Below are 26,267 nucleotides of genomic sequence, written 5' to 3'. Positions count from 1 at the left end.
GTCTTCAGCGCAGAGGTTAGTTATGGGTGTCTGAAGTTTGGGTTTAAGGAGAGAGTTGAGGGTATCAAAGAGGTGTTTTGGGTTATGGAAAAGAGAAGAGGTCAGAGTGGTAAAGTAGGATTGCTTAGCAGAGTGAAGAGCCGAGAAGTAGCTTCTAAGCATAAACTTATAATGTAGAAGGTTGGCTGTTGTCTTCAGCACACCTAGAACACTGTCCAAGTAAACGAGTTTTACAGTTTGTACAGTATCTAGCAGTTGCTCGGTGTCTATAGCACGTAAGTTCCTATATGTGAGTGAGGTCGGGGTGTCAAGAGGAGGACGAGAATTTGTTATGATAAAGAAAAGGAAGTTATGGTCTGAGAGGTCAGTGGTAAAGTTAGTAAAGTGGAAAACTGGGCAAAATCTGGAGAAGACCAGGTCCAGGGTATTCCCACCCTTGTGGGTTGGAGAGGTAGAATGCTGAGAGAGGCCAAGGGAGGAGGTTAGAGAAAGAAACTGAGCGGCTGATGGGGAGACTGGGTTGTTAATTGGGATGTTAAAATCGCCCGTGATTAGAGCAGGAATATCAGAAGATTGAAAGGAAGGAAGCTAGGTAGAGAAGTGATCAAGAAACTTAGTAGGTGAACCAGGAGGGTGGTAGATGACTGCGACTCTCTGGGAAAATGGACAGAAAAGTCCTACGGTGTGAACTTCAAAAGAGGAGAATGAGAGGGAGGGCTCAGGGGGAATGACCTGGTAAGTGCAGTCTGGGGAAAGAAGTATACCCACTCCTCCACCATGTCTGTTATCAGGTCTAGGGGTATGGGAAAGGTGTAAGCCACCACTTGTAGCCATGTTTCCGTGAGAGCCAGCAGATCGAGTGATTTATTGATAAACATATCATGAACTTCTGTAAGTTTGTTACAGACAGACCGGGCATTCCAGAGAGCACAGTTAATGCTGATAGGATCTGGCAAGCAACGAATCCTGACCAGGTTATGGGGGTTTCTGTAAGAGGTAGGTGAAGAGAAGCTGTTAGTGAAAGAGGGAGGACCAGGGTTAGGAGAAATGTCTCCCGCTGCAAGAAGGAGAAGGATTGTAAGAGATAGTAGATGCACGTGTGTCTTTGTCCCACTAACACACCTGGACTTTCCCGGACAGGGGTCCTGTCAGAGCCAGGCCCTGGCTTTACTTCAGCAGGGATACCTACTCTGTGTGTGTCCTCCTTCCATGAGAATCAGATGGAAACTATGTTACACTTCCTCCAACCATGTGGCTACTTCCTACAAGGGTGTGTAAGAGCCTCTGCAAGTGGTGGAGAAGAAAGTGTGCAAAGAGAGAAAAATAGAGATAGGCAGAAGAGAAAGAAGTATCTTCATTGAACAATAAAATTAAACAATACAGAAGAATGTGCAATAAATACAGGTTTACATACAAAACACTGACATCTGGTGGTGAAACCAAAAAATTCCTTCTTTACCACCTGACCTTTAAGTGAAGGGCTTTTGCGATAGGTGTCATACGAGAAACCCCCATGGGGGGACACCACATCCGTCAATCACATGACTGCTTTCTCACTGTGAGCACTAAGATAGCCTGGGAAAAACAGGACTTCCTGTGCCTAGACTGTTTGGAAAAAAAAACAAAAAACGTCAGAACAGAGGACATGCCGTGTTCTCCATGATAACAAAAAAAAATATAAAAATGAATGAATGTGAAATGCAAACTTGCTTTACATCACATATACTGTTGATTTAGGTTTTAAAAGCTATAACGACAGTGACCCTTTAAATGATCTTATTTATTGATACGTGTACCCTAGTTGGTGTGAACATCTAGTTAGGATTACATGGAGGTATCATAGTCTAATAAGAATATAGTAAGAATATACAGTACAGTAGTCCTTCAACTTATAATGGCCTCAGGTTACGATATTTTCAGCATACAATGGTTCTTTCTGGACTATCGTAACTTGAGACCAGACTCAACATACAATGCTACAGACAGACAGGATCTGCGGCGCATGTGAATCACTAGATGATTAACTAATAAAAGTGACCATTTTACTGGTAAAACCCCTTTTAACTCAATGTTTTAGCCCATAGCGTCGAATTGTCTAGACAAACGTGTGAATAAATTATTACATTTCTTTGTAACTGCTTTAAAATAGAAAACCTACTGTTTGCTTTTTATTAAAAATTCGGCATTGGATGTTTCATTCTGTTTTATTTAGCAAATGTTCATCATAGCAGTCAGGGTTTTATTACATACTGAGCACTGGTAATTATCATATTGTCTATGAATCCCAAGAGGTTTTCTTTCTTTATTATTAATAACTAGAGATAAGCGAGTAGTAAAATATTCGGAAGCTCAAAATTTGATTAGAATAGACCGTGATGTTTGACTATTCGATCGCATATCAAACCCTATTAAAGTCAATGGAAGAAAAATGCTTGTTTCTTGGAAACCTAAATTTAACCACTTGGAGGCCACCAAGTCCACCATGATACCTCAAGAAATGATGGCAACACCTCTGGAATGCAACAGGAACAGCAGGCCTAGGTGCATCTAACATGCCAAACATGCCAAAGTCACAGTATTATGTCATCTGTATGACATAGAATTCTAAGCTGCATGCCTACCTGTGCTATATGCTGTGCTGTGTTGTAGCCCTAAGAAGGACTTCTGTGGTCTTGCCCGCCTACAATCTGCTAAATCCTTACTGTCCCTACTCCAAGATCTCTCCCTCATTTGGTATCACAGAGCATTTCACTTATGGGAAATATTCATTATCCAAAAGAAACGTGACTGTGCAAGTAAGATTATTATTGATGATGATGAAAATAATAATAATAATAGTAATAATAATAAACATGACTATGAAGATATGATTATAAAATTAGACTGCAGGAGAAAATAGATGAATTGAAGCCTATTCTTTAAAGTGAGCAGCTGTCTGCCTATCTGTGAGAATGAGCTGCAGATGTTCTGGTAGCCAGCCTTGTCACAGGGAATCTGTAGATAAATGCTGTAAAAGTTGTAGCCCTAAAAAGGGTTTTTGGGGTGTTGCCTGCCTATACTCAGCTAAATCCTCACTCTCCCTACTCCAGCCTTTCTCCCTCACTACCTTCAAGATGGTATTTGATGAAGAGCAGCAAAAGCCAAGTACTTATAGTTTGGAGGTCACACGAGTAAGCCAGCCAATGAATGTAGATGCTGTTCTTGAGATGCCAGTGTGCTCCTAGAGCCTCCCCCCCCCCCCCCCCACCCGAGTATTTCGAATAGTGTACTATTCGATCGAGCACTGCTTGTTCATCTCTTTTAGTAACTAAAGTTTGTAACTGTTACAATGGAATAACCACCCAGTATTCATCATAACAGTGAAGTGAATATTAGATATAAAAAACAGGCAACAAAAAAAACGAAAAAAGAAAGAAAACACTCAGCGGTCATTGGATACAGTGAGCATTGCTCCAGGGCAGCATCTGGTAAAACCATTTACTGTTGGATGCTTAATAAGCATAATACATCTTTACCTAAATAATATTTATAATGTAAAACATTGTCAATGTGTATATATATATATATATATATATATATATATATACTGTACTTGCACAATTGTTTCATAAATCATTCACCAAATAGCAACGAATGTGTTTAACCCTGCTATCTTTCTTTGGAAAGGGCCTTGGATATTGTTATAGAACATACAGAGTACATGTGCTGGGTACCTGAGGGAAGTCACCATCTGCTGAAGATAAAGACAAATGCATGCTTGGTCAATGATCTCTGTAACCTCTGTGTGTGAAGGTATGGAGAACTGAAAATGTCATAGTATAAAAGATATTATTCACTTTATAATCTTATTTCTATAGCTATTATTATTATTATTATTATTAATCATACTTGCGCAGTCATGTTTCTTTTGCATAATAAATATTTCCCATAAGTGAAATGCTCTGTGATACCAAATGTAAATGAAAAACCATACAATATAGTACGCCTTATTTATTATACTATGATATTTGTATAGTATATTTATATAGATATTTGTCAAATTTCTGTAATGGTTTGTGTAAGTCACAATCATGTAAAGGATATTTAGTGTATTTGTTTTATTTTGTTTTGTTTTTTTTTCTTTTAATCCTTGCTCTGGTTTACATATTTTCTTTTTTATTTACCAAATTTATTAGGGTTTGCTGTATACTTTAAAGGGGTAATCCAGCTTTAAAGTTCCATGCATGTATCCTATTCTAATTGATGGGACATATCCATAAATTAAATAATTGATGGGACACCAACTATAATTGCTAGCCCACAAAAATTCTATTTTTTCTGCCAGCCTCAGATTTCCAACATGGTATCACTGTGTGGTTCCTGTAATAAAAAAGAGGGAAAACATATGCAGTGCACACACCAAACACATTCATAATTAAACCGTTACATAGTTAAAACAGTCAAAAGTATGACTGCAATCTCTCAGGAGCTAAGGGGGACATTTCTTAAGACGGATGTACTCACACTGCCCCTCTCCGGTCCTCTGGTGGGCCAGTCCAACACTGAATCTATAAGTGTTGTTGTTACAACTGAATTCACTAATATTGGATCTGTTCATAAATGCATCTGTGCACAAATGTGCCCACCCAATTTTTAGAAACTGTACATAGCAAGGACCAGGTGATGGGGGCCCAAATATAGAACAGACTGCTGGGCAGTTCCCCCTTTAGTCTTTGCGACAATATTTTTTTTATATATTGATATATTTTAATGCAATAACTGGCCAATGGTTTATGGTAGCTTCTATTATGTTACAGAGTCAGTATGAGATGGGTGATAATGATGTACCTTTATAGAATCGAACAGGAACCAAACCTGGTACGGAATGAGTGAATGATTCTTGTTAGATTCACTTTGATTCCCTTCCACACTGTTTAGCCTTTGGGATTTGGTTTTGTACCTTTTGATTTTTGGGTCCTATTGGGTCTTTTTTAGGAGAAACTACACACAATGGCCACACAAACTATGCCAACATTGTGGCTTATAGAAATTTATAATTGTCAGTATGCTATAAAGCAATGCTTCTCAATTCCTGTCCTCAGGCCTCACCAACAGGCCAGGTTTTGAGGATTTCCTTAGTCTTTCACAGGTGATATAATTATACTTAGTGCATCAGGTATTATCACAGCTGCTCTTTGTATAGGAAATCCTCAAAACATGACCTGTTGGTGAGGCCTGAGGACTGGAATTGAGAAGCACTGCTATAAAGAACAGTCATGGCCCTATTACACGGAGCGATAATTGGGCAAATCAGATTCGGTCGATTATCCCTTTGTGTAATAGAGAGATCAATCAGCTGATGATCGCTGATCATCGGTTTTTTTAGGTCCAGACTAGAGATGAGCGAATCGGGTTCGGGTTTGAGTCGATCCGAACCCGAATGATCGGCATTTGATTAGCTGGGGCTGCTTAACTTGGATAAAGCTCTAAGGTTGTCGGGAAAACATGGATACAGCCAATGACTGTATCCATGTTTTCCACATAGCCTTAGGGCTTTATCCAACTTCAGCAGCCACCGCTAATCAAATGCCAAAAGTTCGGGTTCGTCTCGACTCAAGCATGCTTGAGGTTCGCTCATCTCTTGTCCAGACCTAAAATCATCGGGTGTTAGGCAAGCATTTCTACGTGTTATAGCAACGGGCGGCCGTCAGCTGATGTATGTAGTATAAAGTATGTAGTATAAAGTAATACAATATTAACTTACCTTACCACGTTTCCTGGTGTCCTCCAAGGCCATTCCTCGGTGTCTGCAGCTCTGCCTTCTGTTCCGGTCTCTGCACTGACAGGCCACAGCCAGCAGCGGGTAACTGGGCAACAATCCCTGATCTGAGTTGGTGTAACACAGAAACACAGACAAGATAAACAAACACAATAGTTAGTCTCTCGGGAGAATGGTCCAAAGTCAAGCCAAAATTCAGGAAAACCAGAGAATAGCAATCAGGAATAAACTCTAGCTTAGTAACACTCTAAAGAGACTCTATCGCAGGCAAGGAGGACAATGAGGGGAGTAGTTTTATGGAGACTAGAGTCCCAGGAATTGGGGACTGAGACTCCAGCCCCCAGCGTACAAGAGAGCTGACGAGTGGTGCTGACCGCCAGTCAGCACACAATAATACCTAGTAGCTGTGCCGTCTAGCCAGGGGAAGTTGGGGTCCCAACCACGGCAATGGTAGCTATGGACGCCGCAGGTGCGCCCCTACCTGCCAGTTACCAGAAACGCCGTTGGCAGGTCCAGGAGGCCGGTCGCATGCTCCGGCATTGCTGGGAGACGGCCCCGCAGCTCGGCTCATGACAGCTTCCCTACAAACTATTTTACCTTACCAGTGTATCTCAATGTAAAATAGCATTTTCTCAACCTACTGATATTGCTACTGGCAGGGGTAGACTCTAATAATAACACTTCACTATAGACAGTTCAAAATACAGCTCCCGAAAAGTTAAAAGTGTAGCGTCGATTTCAACAATACAATATCACTTCAATGAGAAGTCCCACAGGAGATGGATACCGCTACATATTTTATAATGTAATGCATTTAATCAACAAATACGACAAGTACTTGAACCTAATTATCGGTGGTAAAATGTCTACAATATGTAATAGATAAGATGATATATTTTACAATAGTCTAGATGGACTGGAGGTAGCCAGGCATAAATATTTTAAAAGGTCATTCAAAAATGTGACAACTCTTCAAGGGGCTATAATCAAAAGTAGATATGCATGGTTAATTACCCGGGGAGGACCGGGGAAATGAAATCAATAATCAGACGCTGATAAAGAATTGTAGCCTTAGAGGGTAATGGGCGGGTCGGATGGAGGCTTGTTAATAACCAGCATGCTATGTTTAGTTGTAGTATTCACTCTTCATTTACTGCTTTGATTTCTACAGAAGAGAAGTTTCGCACTCTACATCACACAGACCACATAAAGGAGACGATGGGAACACAGGTGCGTATCAGTAACTCTTCAATACATTGAAATGATTTAAAATTATTTTTGCATATACTGTATATTCTGTTTTCTAGTAAATGTATAGTAAGTGTAAATTTATTTTAATAACATTTTATACATTAATTCCTATTTTATTGCAATCAATTTATTTCTTTTATTTCTTTATTTTATTTTAACATTAAATTATTTTGAATTATATTTCTTTATTTTATTTTAACATTAAATAAGCTAAATTAGATAGATAGATAGATAGATAGATAGATAGATAGATAGATAGATAGATAGATAGGAGATAGATAGATAGATAGATAGATAGGTAGATAGATAGATAGGAGATAGATAGATAGATAGATAGATAGATAGATAGATAGATAGATAGGAGATAGATAGATAGATAGATAGATAGATAGATAGATAGATAGATAGATAGATAGATAAATAGTAATGTATATCATTTAGCTATTTCATGACCTTTGATTTTGGAATAGAATCCACATTGTAAATGTTCATAGTGGTTCAGGTAGTTCATAATATTTCTGACATGATGCAGGTATTTCCAGAACTCCCAAGGAACAGCTCATAGAAGCACATCGGTGCTATCATCTGATAAGTCTTAATAACTGTGTCAAAACCAGAGACTTGCTTTGACTTCAGTAGAAGTTTTTTTGTGGGGATTTTAAGTGGAGATTTTTAGCCATATTATTATTATTATTATTATTATTATTGCCATACGTCCCCCGGCTGCACCACACCAGCCAGATGTTCGCTAGTATTTAGAGATAAGCAAACCTTCAGCATGCCCAATTTTGTCTGAAACCGAGCGTGCAGCATTTGATTACTGGTCTTCGATGGTATATCAATGAATATGAAGATGTCTACTTATAATGTGGAAAATTTCTTGTGGCATTTTTTCTGTACCAAATTTTTAGCATGAACTTGAGATCAGAGACATTCTCCACTCGTAGATGCTTTAACAAAAACTGCTTCAAGAATGCAACTCACTGTTCAGCTTGTGTTACATTGTGTTGATTTTTTTTTTTTGCAAAGCAGGTCCAAGGTTAGAGCAACTTTATTTTAAAATCACAGCACTACGGTTGTGTTATAAGGTGTGGACAGTAGGTTCCCAACCCAGATAGGCAAATAGAATAAACCTGTGCATAGTTAATATGTTTGCATATAAAAGGTCATGTTCACATGGTGTAAGACACCGGCCGGGTCCCGGAATGGCCGGTGTCAGAGAAGATCATTCCAGACGGTACTGCAGTACTGGCTGGATGATCTTCAATCTTAATGAATTGCATCTATACGCGCCCGCATCCCAATTCGCTGCTTTACACAATGGAGTGTGCGGCCAGAGCTGCACACTCCATTGTGTGAACTGACAGGTCTTCTGCAGCCGCTATTCAGTGAATAGCGGCTGCAGAAGACTGCCGTGTTCAGTTAGGGATCCCGGCTGGGGTGTATACTATGTGTATACACTAGGGATGAGTGAACCGGCCGAGGTTTAGGTTCCTATGAACCTGAACTCTTGGCTTCTGATTCCCGCTGTCTGCCCGCTCCATGGAGAGGGTGGATACAGCCTGAGGACCGCCTAGAAAACTGGGATACAGCATATGGCTATGGCTGTATCCCAGTTTTCTAGGCGGTCCTCAAGGTTGTATCCACCCTCTCCACGGAGCGGGCAGACAGCGGGAATCAGAAGCTGAGAGTTCAGGTTCATACAAACCCAAACCTCGGCCGGTTCGCTCATCTCTAGTATACAATTCGGCCGGGATTCCCTTAACCTGGTGCACTACGTAAGTTCCGTAGTAATCACGGCCATTGTTGCAAATCAGCAACAACAGCCGTGATTACTATGGAACTTACGTAGTGTGAACATAGCCTAAGGATAAAATACCATATGGAGGATTTAATGTATTTTAAGCATTTTTGATCTAAAAAATCTAGAAGTACTTCATATTGACTTTTTGGCTACAAAAAAAAAAAAAAAACACAGCCCATTAGGTATCTATGTGATGATATCAGTTTAGTTGATTGCACCCATGGTTGGGCTGCGACTTAAGGACATAATATTGATTTATCCGGGTTTTTTTTTTTTTTTAAAGCACAGCTACTTTCTTTCAAAAATAGCATAACCCCTGTTCCAGGTTGTGTGTGGTATTGCTATTCACTTCAAGTAACCTGCAAAGGCACTCCTAAACTGAGGACAGGAGAGGTGCTGTTTCTAAAGGGAAGCGGTCATGTTCTTCAAATTGGGGCCATATTTTGCTTGAAAACTGACCTTAGGTTATCGTAAAACAATGTTGTTCCCAGGACAAGTATATGAGGTGTTATTGCTATAGTGAAATACCTGCTTAAAGCAAATTTGTCAACAAATCTGCTACATGTGAACTTAGCTTTAAAGTGTCTCTGTCACTTTAAAAACTTTAGAAATGTAGGTAAACCATGGCACACTTTAGTTGAGCAAGTCAAGAAGAGTCCACCAGCCCAGACTGATCCTCCATTTTACATAAAGACCATAAAGCCTGAAGAAGGTCTGGGACGGACCGAAATGTTACGTTGCCATATGCCATATAGGATTTATGGTCTCATAATTTGTATTCTCATATACTCTTGTACAAAGACTTTTTTTTTCTCTTTGCATTATGAATAAACATCTTCTTTACTTGCGATTCAATCCAAAACTCACATCTCTGTGAAGGAGATCAACTTCATGTTAATGTCTCCAGCAGAAAGACAGAGATCACAGCCAGCCGGTGAGAGAAGTTTTCAAGCAGACTGATTGTCCTGGCTCTAATGATCAGTGGATGTCTGAGCATAAAGACCCCAACTGATCAAAACTTTTGACATGTCTATGTGACACATCAAAAGGTTTTTTTTAAAGGACAGGCACATAATAAATTGAAGCCCTACCTTGGACATACATAAAATATCAATAAAAGAATTGGTTAAAAGGTTACTTGAAATAATCTATCTGACATACCCTACATAATAGAAATAAGACAGACCAAGTCTGGTTGTAAAGTATTCTTTTTGTAGCTTCCATGGTGACCTTTCTTTAACCCTTTGAGGACCAGGCCCAAAATGACCCAGTGGACCGCGCAAATTTTGTTCTATGTGCTTTCGTTTTTCCCTCCTCCCCTTCTAAGAGCTCTAGCACTTTCAGTTTTCTATCTACAGGGCCATGTAAGGGCTTATTTGTTACAGGAATAGTTGTACTGTGTAATGGCGTCTTTCATTCTACCATAACATGTACGACGGAATTCCAAAATTATAATTTATGAAGATATAAATTGGTGAAATCGTAAAAAAGAATGCAATATGGTAACGTTTGGGGGGGGTTCCCGTGTCTACGTAATGCAATATATGGCAAAAGCGACATGCTACTATTATTCTATAGGTCAGTCTGAACACAACCATATGCAGGTTTACACAGATTATCTAATGTTATATATATATTTTTTTTTTATGAAATCCTTTTTTTTTGGCAATTAGTTAATAATATAATGGGCCTATTGTGATGCTTATAGTGCTTTTATTTTTATACCTACGGGGCTGTATGGGGTGTAATTTTTTCCACCATGATCTCTAGTTTTTATTAATACTAAATTTGTGAAGATCGGACGTTTTGATCACTTTTTATAATTTTTTTTATATATAATGTAACATAAAATCGGTAATCCATGCACTTTTTTCCCTCTTTTCGTGTACGCCGTTCACCGATCACAATGACGCTTGTTATAGTTTAATAGATCGGACAATTGCGCACGCTATGGTATATTATATGTTTATTTATTTATTTATTTTTATATGTTTTCTGTATATAATGGGAAAGGGGGGTGATTTAAACTTTTATTGGGGGAGGGGCTTTGGGGTAGTGTGTTAGTGATTTTTACTTTTTTTTTCACACATTTTAAGTACCTCTGGGGGAATTTCACATACAGTACAATACTTTGATTTTTATCACTGATTACTGCTATGCCATAGGCATAGCATTTATCAGTGTTATCAGCGCTCTGCTCATTGAGCCTGCCTGTGCAGACTCAGTGACCAGAGCGCCGATCGAACCACACGGAGGCAGTTTAGAGACCGTTTTAATGATCGGGACCTCCGCAGTCACACTCGGTAAGTGACAGAGGACTCCCGGCATTTAAGGAGTTAATGGCACGCTGCAGCCGGCCCCCACCTGCTCCGGAGTGCGCTTTATAGCTCAGGACGTACCGGTACGTCCTTGGTCGTCTGGGCACAGACTTCCAGGAGGTACCGGTATGTCCTAAGTCGTCTAGGGGTTAAAGGGGTACTCCGGCGAAAATATTTTTCTGTCAGATCAATTGGTGTCAGAAAGTTATATAGATTTGTAATTTACTTATTTTTTAAAATTGTAAGGCCACATTTACACACACCCGTAGTGCAGTCCGCGACTGCGGACCCGCCACCACGGCCCGCACTACGAATGTGTATCCGTAGTGCTTCACGGGGCACTACATTACACTTGATTCACGCTACCAATCCGTGCAGCAAAACTGGTCCGCATTATAATATGTGCAGATTTTTTGCGGCACGGATCACGGCCCCGTATACACGTACGGACGTGTGAACGGGGCCATTGGATTACATTGGTTTCATTGGTTTCGTGCCCGCAATTGTGGACAGAACAAAGGATGTGCGAATTAGGCCTGAGTCTTCCCATACTTATCAGCTTATGTATGTGCTGCATGAAGTGGTGTATTCTTTCCAGTCTGACACAGTGGCTCTCTGCTGACACCTCTGTCCATGTCAGGAACTGTCCAGAGTAGCAGTAACTCCCCATAGAAAACCTCTCCTGTTCTGGACAGTTGCTGACATGGGCAGAGGTGGCAGCAGAGAGCACTGTACTGGATGACTTTTTAAATAGAAGTAAATTACAAATCTATAAAACTTTCTGAAACCAGTTTATTTGGGGGAAAAAAAAAGATTTTCGCCGGAATACCCCTTTAAACCCTATGTTACTTGTGTACAGACTTTGATAGCTGTTGTTAGACAATTTCACGTAACATCAGGCTGGTCAATAAACATTTACTACTCTGTATTCCTGTCCTTCATAATGAGATGGGGTTTAGTATTAACATACAATAGCCAGCGTTGTGTCTATGAATTCATTCATGGGCTTGAGAATTTTGCACAGTCAAATCCATCTGGCGTGCGGCCACTGTAAGCAACCTTTAAGCAGTTAGTAATAGGAATTAAATTATAGGAATAGAATATAAATTAAATTATTGTTCCATTAAAATCCCACAGGCAGCAGAGTTATCAGCATGTCAGTCCCACCGACTGGTTAAAAGGTGCTGCTTTTTGGCAATGATTCGTTCTTCTTAATTGCTATAAAACTTTCATCACTTGAAATGTATCATTATCCAATGCAGATTGCCAAGGAAGATGGATTATATAATGAATAGACTCAATGATACAGGAAAAAGAGAGCTACGATAGCAGACGTATTCGATTCAATGGAATATTTTATGAAGGATCTGATTAAGGAGAATAATTCTAAGATAAAGTTTATTAATGTTGGGAACGAATTGATCATTAACATTAGTTTTAGTAATTTATGGAAGAATGGGTTATGAGTTGGCTCTGTTTCCTTTGGCCATTAACATTCATTAAAGCGGACTTCTGGCAACCTACGTAAATAGTTTTGGCGTCGGTCGTTTTAAAAGGCATTTTAAAGGGAAAAAAATTCAAATCAAAGTTTAATTATAAACAATTTTGTTTCTTCAGAGTACCCCTTTAACTTAAAAAAATAACGTTTATTATATTCATTAAATAAATATGTGCATGGTTGTTTACAGTGCCCATATAATTTGCCTGTTTTTAGGTTAAAAAAAAAAGAACTAAAAAGTTGTTCTTTTTTTTTTTTTTACTTTTTTTTTTTTTACTCAATAGTAAAACAGCTATTTATTTATTCATACATAAATTCATTTTATTGCCGTAATTTTAACAGTAAGTCAGGTGGCATGCCGTTTTTTCAGACGTTTATTGACATCCTTCAGTATTTGCAAGCTTTAAAAAACATTTTTTTTCATGCATTACTGTAAAAATATACAGTATATATATATATATATACTTTCAGCCATTGTCGCATGAAAAGCAGCTTATTTTTATGGCTGAAAATACAGTCAAAAGGAAGTGTGTACATAGCCTTAGGCATCGTTTTTTCAGCCATACATTGACATTACTTGCATTGTATTACTTAAAGGGGAACTCCAAGTAGAGGTTAAAAAAAATGAAACTTCTGCAGAAGCATAACACATTACTTACCTGTCTATCCCAGTTTTGAAACTACCAAAAATCCATTTGTTTGGGGTTTTTTTGTTCTGTATTGTGTTTCTGTTCTTCCTGGTTTGGCATTTCCCAGAATGCAATGCTTTCCCTCATGTGATCATCACAGCCCCCACCCATTACAATCAGTAAAATTAGTGCAGCAGCTGCTTCTGTTCGGTCAGAGATAAAGAATCAGTCAAGGGATTGGGTTATTCAGCCGCACCTCCTGTGACATCACGCCCTGCCCCCTGTCTGCATCATCAGCAAATACACACAATGTGAGGCAGAGGCATGGAAGATTTGTCTCCTGGGGGGGGGGAGAGCAGAAGGAGCAGGAGACAATGTGAATTGGCACAGGGGGCATTTTTTTTCACTTCCTGGATTTCTATCAGCTACCAGTGTGGCAGAACTGTACAGATATGGTAATACATTGTATAGACATATCTATATAACTTTTAACGTACTTTAAATAGAAAACAAGTTTTTCTTATCCGGAGTTCCCTTTAAAGGTGTAGTCTGTCCAAAATAAGAACTTTGCTGAAGACGGGGGGGGGGGGGGGGGGGGGGGGGGGGGGGGGGAGGGGAAAGTACCCGCTCAGCGTAAACCCAAGCGTAAACACATCTGGATTTGAGACCGAACTCATAAAACCTTCTTTTGGGCATGGAACGGCCGGTGTCATACAAAGTCTGAACATAGCCTTACACCGTACCATTGACAGTGTCAGACTGGCCAACCAGAGGACTGGAGAATCCTCCGGTGGGCCCCCAGCTTTAGAACCTGTACGAACACTGACTGACATGTCTTTTCTCACTGGTTCTTCATTGATGGGTTCCCAGGAGGATTTCCTCTGGTGGGCCCCAGATACCCCAGTCCGACACTGACAATTGCTATATAGAAATAAAATGAATTTTAATGAATTTTAAAAGCACTATAAAAATACACAAAATACCTTTGCTAGCATGTTTAATATTTTGTCTTCCCCTAGCGCTCAGAACTATGATAGCAGCAGCAGCACCATGTACAAGTGTAACGCCGTCTGGATTTGAGACCAAACTCATAAAGCCTGGAAAATACTTTTTTAATTAAATGATCATCGCCGAGTAAATCAAACCCAACTTTCATCTAGTGCATAAAGAGCGAGTGCGGCTTCTCCCCTGCCTCTGCTGGAACATGGCACGTAATACCGGCTTGCAGATTTCTGTTAATATCTGCTCAGTAAAAAGGCAGCAGAAACCTGACAAGAGCTAAAGCTGCTAAATTCAAGGACTACTGGTGTGAACGAGAACATCTGCACAATTACTTACAGCAACTGCCACACTCTAAGCTTTTTTTTATTCCATTACAAGGCAAATAGAAGCCTCCGGAGACCTCAGTAACAGCAGCGAGCAGCAGCCAATGGCAGGTGGGGGGGGCAGGGAACAGGTGCTTCAGCTGGCCATTTCCAGTGGAACTCCTCGCAAGGTTTAGGAGGCTCTTTCGCTGCTGTGTTCTTCATTAGGACAAACTAAAAAAGAATCTGTCATTCTTTAGCAACTATAAAAAGATATATGGAGCTGGAAAAGTTGTGCGACCTGATAAAATGTGTTAGCTCCACTGAGAATTTTATATCAAACCATTCAACGACCTCAATTTCCACAAAATGAAAAGCAAACTCGGGAAAATGTTGGCAATCCATGGAATGAAGAACATTTAGGCAGATTTGTAGATGCAGTCCTGCCAGCATTCACAACATATTTAGCCTGGCTTTACTTTACTGTAATATTGCTGCAATTTTATTGGGTTCTAAGTTTAAGTTAAGCTTCTTAAACTTTTTTCACTTGAAACGCTTGAGCCTTATTACTAGAGACGAGCGAACCGGCCGAGGTTCGGGTTCGTATGAACCTGAACCCTCGGCTTCTGATTCCCGCTGTCTGCCCGCTCCGTGGAGAGGTTGGATACAGCCTGAGGACCGCCTGGAAAACTTGGATACAGCCTATGGCTATGGCTATTCACTCATCTCTACTTATTACTCAAAACCAAAATTTTGCTCAAAGTTCATTTGTGTCTCAAACCCTACCCTATTGTATCCTAAAATTTTCATATTTTCATTGGAGCGCAATAAAAATTGAATAATGAAATATTATACTAACCTAATTCAGCCCCCGACAGCTCCTATTCCAGTGACTTCCAGTGTCCTGTCCATGTCTGCTACCGAAACAAGCCCGACTGAGACAGGACACCACTGTGTAAAGAGATTAGCTGAGCAGACAGGTTCTGCTGAAAAGACTCATTTTGGAAGCAGTAATGAGCATGGACTAAAAGTCGCTGAAGCGGGAGCCAAGAAGTGATGGCTATATTGTAATAACACACAGTCAGATACATACATACACTGATTGGGACTCATGGAGACCGGCAGGACTGACAGGAGCTGCAGGAGAGCAATGTGATAGGTCAGTTGCTTTTTAAATTGTGGGGAGGGAGTGGGCCTTACTATATGGGGGTGCAGAGAGGTCTAATACTTTATGGAGCAAAAAGGAGGCAAAACTATTATATGGGGACACAAAGTGGGTCTTATATTTTATAGGGGCACATAGGTGGGCTTACTACTATATGATGGTAAAAAGTAGGGCCTAAATAACAAAAGGGGGGGGGAGAGATGGGCCTAATATTACATTGAGCAAAGTGGTGGTCCTAATACTTTTTGGGGGCACAGAGGGTGTCTTACACTATTAGGCTGGGTTCACACTACGTATATTTCAGTCAGTATTGTGGTCCTCATATTGCAACCAAAACCAGGAGTGGATTAAAAACACAGAAAGGATCTGGTCACCCAATGGTGAAATTGAGTGGATGGCCGCCATATAACAGTAAATAACTGCCATTATTTCAATATAACAGCCATTGTTCTAAAATAACAGCAAATATTTGCCATTAAATAGCGTCCATCCACTCAATTTCAACATTGTGTGAACAGATCCTTTCTGTGTTTTCAATCCACTCCTGGTTTTGGTTGTAATATGAGGACCACAATACTGACTGAAATGTACGTAGTGTGAACCCAGCCTAAGGGAGCACTGAAGGGGCTAATTACTATATTAGGTAAAGGGGTGTCGAACTACTATATTGGGACAAAGAGGTGGACTTAATACTATATTAGGGCAAAAGTGTAGGTCTAACAACTATATGGTGACACAGAAGAGAGCACAACTACTATATGGGAGCAAAAACTAGGTCACGAGGACACAGCAATGGACCTAATGTTTTATGATGGAAAATAGGTGGGCTAAATACCTTATGTTGGCACAGAGGGTGACCTAAAACCATACTGGTAAAAAGATGGGACTAATACCATATGGGGGCACAGAGGTTGGCCTAACTATTACATTGAGGCACAGAGGGCAATGTAGATGGTGTGCTGTAGCTTGGAGGCTAAAATGTTTGTGGATTTTGAGGAGATGAAGGCTGGGAAAAGTCTTCCTGATGGCAGGGACTAAATGGAGGGGGGGGGGGGGGAGGAAAGGTTAAAAAATGAATTTGTTTAGTAACAGTAAGGTGGTAATAGTAGTGGTCATGGTGTGGCAGTAATATCTGTCCCTTTATACTACCTGTATTATTTGTCATATTGGTCTTGGTATTCTAGGTTTGGTCAGTAACAGTATGTTTGTAATACTGTAAGTATGGAGATACTATTAGCTCCTTATAATGTATATTGGTGCTATTTAGTAACTATATGACCTATTTAGAGAAATCGACCAACAAAACACAGTTATCACTGAACTCAAGGAGAACAGTGAAAAAAATTCCAATGAAGTACTCAATCAAGAGTCTCCACTGATGCCCCCAAAAATTTAAATATGCAAAACAGTAGTCCGTGGAGCCTCGGTTGCGAGTCTCAAAACATGGGATAGCCAGATATCTCTAGCCTGTTGCCACGGGGTGCCTCCATGATAGGGAGAGCACCACACCACCCTGATAAATAGCCCCTTAAGTCCCACTCGGTTGCGAGTATTGGAACATAAATAGTGAAACACCAGGGTGGCCCCTTTTTGTCAATGTCTAACTCAAGGTGCGAGTATTGCGATCATGACAAGGGCTTGCCAAGGCAGGCTTCCATCCACAGACAGCCGTTTCGGGGTTTTTGCCCCTCGTCAGTGTGGAGTAGGATTCTGACTAGTAGGGGCAATAGCAAATTTAGAGATTTACAGTATTGTCACGCATCAAAAAATGTTCTGTCTGAAAGAAAAACCTCAGGGTAAAATTTTGAGACAAACTGAACTGCTATATGGGAGTTGTATTAGTGTCCTGATCAAGATGAGTGATACATAAACCTTAGCTATAGTATGGACATGTGTATGGGCATTCTGGGGGAGATTTATCAAGAGTGGCGTACTTGTTTGCCAGTCTTAAAAAAAGCCTCACCCCCATTTACCCAGCCAGATTAACTAAAAAGATTCACATCTCACAAACCCGGCAAGATCAGCAGTCACAGAATTTACACCTTCTCAGAGGCAGGTTTAGATTTCTGCCATGATTTCTGCCTGTTTCCAGGTGTAAACCATTATAAATTAGACTAATGCTGCGCTTACACGGAACGATTATCGTGCAAATTCGCTTGATAACGATCGAATTCGAACGATAATCGTACGTGTAAACGCAGCGAACGATCAAACGGCGAGCGAGAAATCGTTCATTTTGATCTTTCAACAAGTTCTCAAATCGTCGTTGATCGGTCGCAAAAAATTTGCATTTCGTTCCATGTGAACAGTCGTTCACCGATTTAACGCATGTGTGAAATAGGCTTTAAGTGATCGCAAAACGAATTTCGGTACGATATATGGTACCGTCTTAACGCTGATCATTATGGAAAAAAAAAACGTTACTCCGACATCGCTAATTGTACCATCGGGCGAATTATCGTTCCGTGTAAACGTAGCATAACCCCACCACCCATCAGACTCAAGGGGCTTACACCTGGCTTACGCCATGGAAAATGCTAAAATCGGCACCTTTTCCGCAACATAAGTCTGGGGCGCATATTAATAAATCTGCCCATTTTAGAAAAATATTTTATTTTTAGGTAAAAAAAATTGATGGCCCTAGCAATGGACACCTGGAGTTGTCTCAGACCAAAATATCTTCTTGCTCAAATCATACTCAGCTAAATGAAACCCTATGTTATCAGATAGGGCTGTCAAAATGTACATAACAGAAATCCTTCCTGTGCAGACACCTGGGGATGATGTTGTTCCATGCTTTCATCATTGACAGCCCAGCACAGTACTGGTAATATAATTGCCTGATGTGTAAGTCTGAGAGAAAATTCTTAAGCTGATGTAGGAAAAGACTGACATCTCTAATATTAAATAGGCCATATCAACAGGGCAATCCAGGGGTCCACTGCGTGGTGCCCCCTTTATTAGCTGGATCAGAGAATTTCTAAGAAAAGGCAACTCCTGCTCCTACAGATTGTATACAGATAGTCAACCATTAGGGCCAGATCAAACAGAGTAAAACTGGCGGAATTCTGCTACGGAATTCTTTGCCACTGAATCGCGCCAGCCTCCATGTCATACTGGCTGTCTATGAGACATGAACATGTCCATTCTTCCGAGCAGAGAGAAGCACGCAAGCCCTCTCATAGACTGGCAGTATGACATGGAGGATGGCGGGATTCTCCGCCGCGGAATTCCTCCAGTTTTACTTCGTGTGAACTGACCCTTAATATAAATGTGCATAAGATAATACTTTCTTTTTCTGTAGCTGCTGTGCATATTTTTACTTGGTGGTTTCAGCTGATTGCAGGGTTTTCAGAAGCAAAACTGTCATCTGATCACCCACATAAACTATTTTTTTTAAAGAAGTTGTTCTGTTGTTTTATTAGATTGTCATAGAAATATTCATGGAAATGAGGTTTGGAGTTGTACATTATGTTGAGCACCTGATTGGCTCTGCATAGGTATAGGATGTGCCTAGTAACAGTAGGTCCTCTTGTTAACATTATGTCATGTTTGGAGCTTCTGGGACCCAGATCAGCTTGTAGTGAGTTTAAGGGTTCCTTTACATGGCTTCATATGATGCAAGGATACAAGTGAGTGCGGATTAGCGAGATCAGCGCTCCTTTGCAGTACCACTGGAAGGCACCACCAATCATGGCTGGGCTGCATGAACGATCACTGAATCACTGAAACAGCTGCTGCTGAATGTCTTACGTTTCCAATTGTCTTACATTATATAAAAAAATAAAAATAAAATAGATCCCTTTTTTTTACATACACAACCATTTTTTTTTCTGTACATTAATAAACATCCTGAAATGGGAACAGTGAAATAGATGAAAAAATGCTAATCATAGATTTGGATCATGATTTGGATCATGATAAATGAGGTGCGGGAGGAGACCACGCCTTCTGCCCACCTTGTCACGCCCCCTCCCATGCTCCCCCCAGCCCACCCATCGGAGCCCACCCGTACTGGAGGTGTACGTCAGGGAGTCTGCACCTTCTCCCTGGCGTATGCCTCGGGCAGATGCTTCATAAATGTCCCCCAATATATATAAATAAATTAATAAAGGGAATGCAAAAAAAGAAAAAAAATTGAGTTTCTAACCCTCAATAACCCTCAATAACCTAAAAACATTCCCCTTTTCATTCATCACAGAGTCTTTGAAAAATGTAAGATGGTATCTGATTGGTTGCTAGGGGCAACTAAGACAATTCTACTTCACACCTGTTTGATAAATCCCCCCCTATATTTTTAGGTTATTGAGGGCCAGGGCTAGAAACTAAATGTTTTGCTTTTTTGTATAGATAGATAGATAGATAGATAGATAGATAATTAGCCCTAGTTAGGCTAGGATCACATTACATTTTTTCATCTATTTCCCCTTTCCCATTTCAGGACATTTAACTATTAACGTACAGAAAGGAAATGTTTGTGTATGTAAAAAAAAAACAAAAAAAACAATGTTTCGTTTTCTTTTAATATGATGGAAGTCAATGAGAAACATGATTCAGCAGCTGTTTATTTTTTTACCATCCGTTATTGTATCAGTTTTTTCCTTTTTAACGTACATACAGTGGTACCTCGGTGTCCCACCATAATCCCTATATAAAGACAATCAAAGTAATGCATTAAAAAATGCATTTAAATAGCTTGAAAAACAGATGTTTTTTTTTTCTTTTTTTCCTTTTTTTTGTATTTTCCTAGATATCTCAAAAAAATAATATAAAAATTGCATACAAAGCGTGTTCTTAAATAGGGAAAATGGCCTCATCTTAAACTAGTTAAAATACACTTCCAATCTCACAGTTAAAAAAAAATCTATAAGGAGATTATTTATGATCAGCTCATTTGTTTTCCGCTGTAAAGTTGTGCATCATGTAGTTGATGGCAATTTATAGCATCAAATCCACATCCTTGTTATAAAACAATCAATACAACACTGTAACTCTCTGATCAACTAATAAACTAGAAAGCATTAGTGTCTTTGAGTGTCTTTTTTACAGCGTAGTAAAGGTGTGGTTGCAAAAAGTCTAAAGCTCTGACAGATGGTACTCAGCGTGCGACTCCTGCTGTGCCCAGCAGGGCCACGGCTTAGAATGTTAGGACTGTCAAAAAGACTCTATCTTCCAATTGAATAACAAAGTATAGGCTGGCAGTTGATTTCACATACAAAACTTGAAAGATTCTGCCTTTCATTTCCAGATATGTTTTATGCGTGCTGCACTTATCATCATCCAAGTGTTTGTGTCCAGAGGAAATTCTAGACACATCCGTGAATGGGGACAGAAAATGGGAAAACAGCAACAAGAGGTAAAAGGCTTTTTCTTTTAACAGTTGTTTAGTCAGGCTTGTCTAATGAAGTGATAATACGGGGACTCTGGGAAGCAAATCCTAAGAAGTGCGGAGAAGAAGATTTTATTCTGACTAAATGGACACTAGATAGATACGACCTTTGTTGTACTTAAAACCTGTGTTGTGTTTTCAAGGGAAAAGAGATACAGTAGAAAATAGATGGATAGATAGATAGATAGATAGATAGATAGATAGATAGATAGATGATAGGAGATAGATAGATAGATAGATAGATAGATAGATAGATAGATAGATAGATAGATAGATTGTTTTTGTTTTTAAATTTTTTAAACTTTTGGTTTAACCTGCTATTATCTATGTTTTTCACATCTATCGCTCTATACTCTATCTATCTATCTATCTATCTATCTATCTATCTATCTATCTATCTATCTATCCTTTTTACATCTATCTATCTATCTATCTATCTATCTATCCTTTTTACATCTATCTATCTATCATCTATCTATCCTTTTTACATCTATCTATCTATCTATCTCCTATCTATCTATCTATCTACATATCTATCTCCTATCTATCTATCTATCTATCTATCTATCTATCTATCATTTTCACATTTATCTATCTAGCTATCTGTCTATACTTTTCATATCTAGTGAAATAATTACATCCTAATTTTTATAGCATGCTGTATAATATGTTAGAGAATACATGGCTAGCATTGAGATGAGCTAGTCTTGAGCACACAGAGGTTTGCCCGAACCTAAGCATGCAGCATTTGATTGCAGGTGGCTGAAGAAGTTGGATGAAGACTTAGGGAGTCCTAGAAACGTGCATATAGCCTATGGATGTATCCATGCTTTCCAGGCAGCCTTAGGACTACATCCAACTTCTGCAGCCACTGATAATCAAATGTCGCACACTCATGTCGTAGCCCGGGGTTGCTAGGTGGTAACAGCAGTGGGCTAGGTGGTGGTGTTTTGATTGGGCACTTGTCACGGTGGCCAAGAGTACCAGGGGCGGATTTATTTTACCATAAGCCCCGGGCTGTTCGACAAGCCTGGGCCCCCCACCCCACTGTAACTATAGCAGCACTAGCGTGGTGTTTATAGTACAGGATAGATAATTTCATGATGCCCTGATTTGTGCCAAATCGAGATAAAAAAAGCAGTGATTGTTTGCAAACCATGGCAGAACTGTAGCCAGGGACAATACACCACTGAAAGTATAAGTCTGTTTGGGCAGCCATGGGCACCCTAGGAGCTCAGGACTAGAGATGAGCGGACCGTCAGACTTCTGGTCCGACGGCACGGCGCTCTCTTATCATGTCTTTGATCCCGGCCGCATACTTGCGCTCCCGCGAATATACGGGCAGGATATTCCAGTGAATTCAACAGGGATTCCCTGGAATATCGTGACCGCATATTCCCGTGAGCGCAAGTATGTGGCCGGGATCAAAGGCATGCCGATAGAGCGAACTGCTTTCGGACCAAAAGTCCGAGCAGTTCGCTCATCTCTACTCAGGACCCCGGGCTTCCACCCAAAAAGGACCTATTATAATCCGTTACTGCTGTGTATACTTGCACTAAGCTTTGTAAAGTCCAGCATTTAACCAGGATAACACTTTACTACAGTAATATTCTGTGCAATACAGTTTAAGGCTATGTTCACACTGCGTACGAGTCCGGCCGCATTCCGTACGCCGCCGTACATGTGCGGCTGAAACTACGGGCGTGGGAAAAATAGACATGCGGCCGGATGTGTACGAATCACGAACATATGCCCGTGGTACAGTTATGCTTCCCTAGCTTGTTTCGAAGCGATCTGAAACAGGTCATTTACTTGGAAATCTTCGCCCAGCCCCGTAAACCACACAGAACCTTTTTGATTGAAAAATCAAATTCAATTTGGCTTAAATAAGTACTTCGTACGGGACCGCATGGAAATCCACGGCCGTGAGTTTCAACATTTCCGTCCTCAAACAATGGTCTTGTTAATTTTTCACAGCGCCGTATACGATCCGGCCGTAAGCTCATACGTAGTGTGCATTGTGCGGGCGTATATCGTATACTTTCAAGCGAACGCATCAACCTCAAAACTACGTGCGTATATTCGCAGTTCGCACTATGGCCGGAAACATACGCAGTGTGAACATAGCCTAAGAATGAATGAGCGCAAAAGATAATCACAATAATTGGCGTGCAATAATGTCTTTTCTCCTAATCGACAATACAGAGTACTTTGGGGCCTAGGTGCTTGTAGTGAAGGTAGTAGGTAGTAGGTGTTACTTAGGTGTAGTAAGGTTAAGGGGCTGTCTTGGGGCCTTGCCTAGTCGTGCAGAACTCTGCCGGAACAACTTGTAGTATATGATAATGAAGAATTTCATACTTACGGTTAAGACTGAGAAAAAAGATAAAGACCGCCTTATGCCAGAGGAACCCACAGAGTGTCAGGTCTCGTAGTACAAGTACCAGGGTTGAACAACTGGGTATGGCTAACCCCTCAAGGTTCCCCGAGTAAGTTATGCATGTTTTAATGGAGTCCGACGGCTTACACACTTTGCTCCACTGAAGACTAGTCCGTGTTCTGGATTGTCCTGACTAACTGTAGAATAGGTTATCCCAGGCGTAGGCAAGGTGTTTCCGGGTGACAGTTACCCCACCTTTGGGTAAAGCACTGCGAAGCTTTCTCTCTTTAACTCCAACAAACTATCTTCTCTCTCCAAACACCCACAAACAGAAGACCCTCCCACCAGGAATTAACTATCCTATATCGGGCTGAGCGGGTCTAAACTTCTATTGGTGGGGAAAGTGCTAGCAAGAAAGGAGGTGTAAGTGTCTTGTAGGTAGAGAAAGTATGAGACACCCATGCCAGTAATTAGACAACATAAACAGAATAAACAGTTAACTAGAGATGAGCGAACCTCAAGCATGCTCGAGTCGATCCGAACCCGAACTTTCGGCATTTGATTAGCAGTGGCTGCTGAAGTTGGATAAAGCCCTAAGGCTATGTGAAAAACATGGATATAGTCATTGGCTGTATCCATGTTTTCCAGACAACCTTAGAGCTTTATCCAACTTCAGCAGCCAAAGCTAATCAAATACCGAAGGTTCGGGTTCGGATGGACTCGAACCTGAACCCGGTTCGCTCATCTCTACAGTTAACCCTTCAGACCTTCAGCTATGCAGTGAGAATAGGGGAGAGTGAGACACCAAGTGGTGAAAGTGCAAAAAGGCACTCATCATCCCAGAATGTGACAACTTACAGAGATACCTTTTGACAGTTGGAATACAGACTTCGCGGCACATCGATACTGGGACACTACATTCGGACAAACTCTATGATACACTGCAATGTAGTATAACACAGCTCTATGGTATGGACCCTACATATTGTCATCTGATTAAGACTATAACTGTATACTAATGTATTTTGTTCAGCTAAAAAACAAGCAAAAAACACCAGAACACATGTACAAAAACGTTATGGTCTCAAAAGTGGATGTTTACTGTATGGGCGCCTTTGGACATCATTCTTTGAGTAAAGAGCAGAGGTGCATGACAAATCCCATTGAAGCAATAGGATAGCCAGAATCTCAAGCCGCATCCATTGCGCGGACTCCACTCGTAAATTCAGCGTCCTTTGCTTAGTGGAATTGGGGCCTTATTGAAGTGCCTGCAGTGATTGGCTGGTCTAGTAGCGCCTCCCTGCAGTACAGTATGATACTATATGTCCTGTGCTGCCCTTTACCTCTGCCAGGATGAGCAGCTTCATTGGGCACCAGGTGAGGGTAGCTTCACTTTATTCTTCTGGGACACTGTGTGATCTGTACAGGACTCTGAAAGAGCTCCACTCCTCTACATTTCTTCACATTTTGAGATGATATTTTAGAAGCTTCAGAATCAATTACCAGATTTCCATAGAGTTACGGTTTCAACATACAATGGTCGACCACTGTATAGCATAAAAATTACACATTGTATTCAGACAATGACTACTTTTTATCAGCTAGTGAATTATTTTTCATTTTAACTACATGAAACAGGAGAGGGAGCTATAATTTCACAAAATGCACTTTCGCTCGTTGAATTCTAATGGGAGGTATCAAGGGGAAAAGACTAAGTTTTCTGCTGAGTTTAGGGAAATAGCATAAAATGCATTTCGCCAGCAAATTATACAGAGCACAATTGATATAATTAGGAAGAAAAATACAGACTGGATTACTGCATGCAGCAATTCATATATTCCTTCACTGGAATATAACAATTCTCTAAGTATGGCAAGGAAAAGAACTGATATGGGACAAGGCGTTAAAGAAACCTCATCATATTATGGAGACAGCTATATTACAGGTATATGAAAACACTTAAAGGGGTACTCCTGTCCTAGATCATCTAGGACAGGACAGAAGGTTATGCAGATTTGTAAATTATTTGATTTAAAAAAACTCAAGTTTTCCATTATTTACCAGCTGATGTATGCCCTGCAGGAAGTGGTGTGTGCATTTCAGTCTGACACAGCACTCTCTGCTGCCACCTCTGTCCCTGCCAGGAGCTGTCCAGAGCAGAAGCAACCACAGAAGGCCTTTATTGCTCTGCACAGTTCCTGTCAGGGACAGAGGTGGCAGCAAAGAGCACAGATTTTTTTTTCTCCAGAATATCCATTTAATGGGATCAACATTTTGAAAAATCTGTGAATTACCATAGGGAAATTGTTATCCACTTCACCACTAGGGGGTATGTAGGAAACCAACAGGTGACCTTTGAACAGATTCTGGGCTACCAGTGACCTAATGAGTATGATACAACTAGATTATCAGGGACAATATATCTCTCCACTGCATCACTATGGGCATATGATTTAGACACTAGGGAACTACATCATGGACAGCAGGGGCAAGATGCATGTTCATTGGCTTGGGAGAGATAGAATATGTCACTAGTGGGATGGGGACAGTAACCAGATACACTAACCAAGCAGTGAAAGTGGACTCAGACTTAGTAGTAGAAGTATAATGGTGTTTGATGGTTTAAACCTGCTGTAGGCTGTCAAGGCATGCTAGGAATTGTAGTTTTGCAACAGCTGGAGAGCTGAAGGTTCCCTATCCCTGTTGTAGATAGAACTCTTAAAGGGGTACTTTGGCAAAAATCTTTTTCAAATAAACTAATGTCAGAAAGTTAT

General features: G+C 40.4%; 1 long non-coding RNA gene across 1 annotated transcript in view; it reads right to left on the bottom strand.

Moving 5' to 3' along the window:
- Window positions 1–4,260: 4,260 nt before the first annotated feature.
- Window positions 4,261–26,267, bottom strand: part of LOC138774344 (uncharacterized) — a 33,075-nt gene continuing 11,068 nt past the window's right edge. Inside the window, exons 2-3 of the long non-coding RNA XR_011360292.1 lie at window positions 5,744–5,865; window positions 4,261–4,359 (exon numbers count right to left, since the gene is read on the bottom strand). This is a non-coding gene — a long non-coding RNA (uncharacterized lncRNA). The remainder of the gene's footprint in view (window positions 4,360–5,743; window positions 5,866–26,267) is intronic.

Source organism: Dendropsophus ebraccatus, chromosome 15, assembly GCF_027789765.1.
Source record: "Dendropsophus ebraccatus isolate aDenEbr1 chromosome 15, aDenEbr1.pat, whole genome shotgun sequence".
Lineage (NCBI taxonomy): Eukaryota > Metazoa > Chordata > Amphibia > Anura > Hylidae > Dendropsophus > Dendropsophus ebraccatus.
Note: the sequence above shows the minus strand (reverse complement) of the source record. Positions and strands in the feature narration are given on the sequence as shown.